Source organism: Chrysochloris asiatica, unplaced genomic scaffold, assembly GCF_000296735.1.
Source record: "Chrysochloris asiatica unplaced genomic scaffold, ChrAsi1.0 scaffold00124, whole genome shotgun sequence".
Classification (NCBI taxonomy): domain Eukaryota; kingdom Metazoa; phylum Chordata; class Mammalia; order Afrosoricida; family Chrysochloridae; genus Chrysochloris; species Chrysochloris asiatica.
In genome coordinates, this window is record NW_006408642.1 from 2,762,084 (window position 1) to 2,764,768 (window position 2,685).

A 2,685-nucleotide genomic window follows, 5' to 3' on the forward strand; every position below is an offset into this window, starting at 1 on the left:
TGTCTCACTTAGCCCATTGAAACCTGTCTAATTGTTCTCCTATCAGTCCATGATACTTTTAATATTCTACTCCAACACCATAAGTCAAAAGCATCTTCTATGATCTTCTATGATCTTCCTTATTCACTGTCCAGCTTTCACATGCATGTGAGGTTATTGAAAATACCATGGCTTGGATCAGGCGCACCTTAGTCATCAATCTGGTATTTAAAATACCAGTGGCATAGCTTCTAATATCACAGTAACATATAAGTTCCACAGTACAACAAATAGATAGATGAATTATTATGGGTAATGCAAACAGTTAATGTATTAGGCTGCTAACTGAAAGGCTGGAGTTTCAAGTCCACCAGTGACAATCCACTTCTGAAAATTCATCTCTTGAAAATCCTATAGAACACAGCTCTATTCTGGTACACATGGGGTTGCCATGAGATAGAATCAACTTGATGATAACTGGTTACTTGTTATGAGACACCAAATTTGTGCAATTTCCTAGATGCCTTGATCTATCCTTGACTCTCTTTCTCCTTTTCTCTTTATCAGCACTCCATTCCCTCAGGCCACCCTTTCGACTTACACCAGGGAACATGGAATTAGACTTCCAGAGTGGCTGACCATAATCCAGATGTGACAACCCAAGGTACTGGGAAATATTGTCTTGTGGGATGAAGTTTAACTAGTGAGAAATGGGAGAGAGGAATGATCCGGGAAGATAAATTCTTCTGTCTCTCTCCTATGGATGTGATATGAGATATGATTCCTGTTTGTGATACTCTGGAAACATCAGACATGCTGGACAACTAGTTTGTTAAGCAATATGACTTTGTTAGTTTTCCTAAAGCAGAGCCAGAGAAAAAGGCTAGCATACAGATAGTTTGTTTAGGAAATGATCCCAAGGAGTAAGAGGGAGAGACAGGGGAGTGAAACAGTAAAGGGAAAGTCAGTGCAAAGATGCAGTGATTGCTAAATTATGGGTCACTGGTTCAATGAGGTAGGATCTCCTAAGGAGTGTGTGAAATACAACTCAGAACAGCCCACCTGGGACCTGGTGGTGGTGGTGGTGTGCCGTGGAGTTTGTTCCTATTCATAGTGACCCAGTACAGGGTTTCTGAGGTTGTAAATCTTTACAGGAGCAGAAAGCTTCATCTTTCTCCCGTGGGACAGCTGGTGTTTCGAACTGCTGACCCTGAAGTTAGCAGCCTGATGTATAACCACACTACATGCTCCATGAAATGGGGGCATTGATCCATCAGCTCCCATTGCCTTGTGGAAGTTACCTCCTGAACATTTCCAGGTTGTGCATCCATGAGTGCTCAGTGAATTCCCTAACATCAGAGTAGCTCTGGGGCAGGAGATGAGAGACAGACACGTGGCACCAGCCCAAGAAAAGACTGGTTGTGACTTGCATAGAACTGTTGCTACAGACCTGGGTACAGTAAGAATTGGAGCTGAGATTTGAAGTGGGCACATCAATTGTCCATGCAGCCCTGCTGGGTCTCTCTGTGGCTCAGTGTGAAGAAGTGGTCAATGGAGGGGTGTTTTGCCTTGTTGTTTTGCCTCCCACACTTCCCTGCATTCACTTCTCTACTCCCTGTTGCTCATTTCTGCACTTGCACTTCCCAAAGAAGTGTCAGCCTCTTAATCCCTAATCTGCTTTCTAAAGGATCCTAAAACAATTGATACTAAACAAAGGAGCCTCCAGAAGGAAACTGGATTGCTCAATGGACCCTCCTGGCTGATGGTAAGTGAGGTGGGTGATAATCATTTAGGGCAAGTGGCAGCATGGGATGCTGGACTTTCATCTGTGGTTACTTTGGAGGAGGTAATATTTGAAGGTACTATCCCAGGAGAATGGGTAGTAGCTTCATTTAATTGCTATGGAAATGACTTCCTAATTAAAAATGAATGTGGAGCAGTCTGGCTGTTTATGACAACTTACCCCCAAAAAATAAATAAATAAAAGGGGGAATTACAGACAACTTCTAATTTAAGCATACTTTTAAAGCCAGAGAGCGTCAATGACTGCTTTTATTTTATTTTTTTAAGCTTTCGTTACAAATAAAATTATTACTGAAGTGTAAGTTCCCAACAGAGATAGGCATAGATTATAAACATAAAGTTTGAAGAATTTTCACAAAGTGAATACAACTATTTATCACTCGCCAAGGAGCTCTGGTAGCATAGTGGTTACGAATTAGGCTGCTAACCTCAAGGTTGGCAGTTCGAAATTATAGCTGTTCCGCAGGAGAAAGAGGAGGCTTTCTGCTCCCATAAAGAATTACAGCCTCGGAAACCCTGTGCAGGGTCACTATGATTCGGAGCCGGCTCTGTGGTGCTTAACAACAACAATGTAGTCCTGGTAGTATAGTGGTTATGTATCGGGTTGCTAACCTCAAGGTGGGCAACTCGAAACTACAGCTGTTCCACGGGAGAAAGATGAAGCTTTCTGCTCCTGTAAAGATTTATAGCCTCAGAAACCCTGTACAGGGTCCCTGTGAGAAGGAACCTACTCCACGGCACATAACAACAACAATGTAGTCCTGGTGTGGCACTATGGGGAATGCGCTGGACTGCAATGTTGGTTTGAACAGCATGGTCGGTGCTTCAAGCTAATCAGCCGCTTCTCAGAAACCTTATACAGGGTTGCTATGATTCGGAACTGACTCAAAAGCACTTAACAAC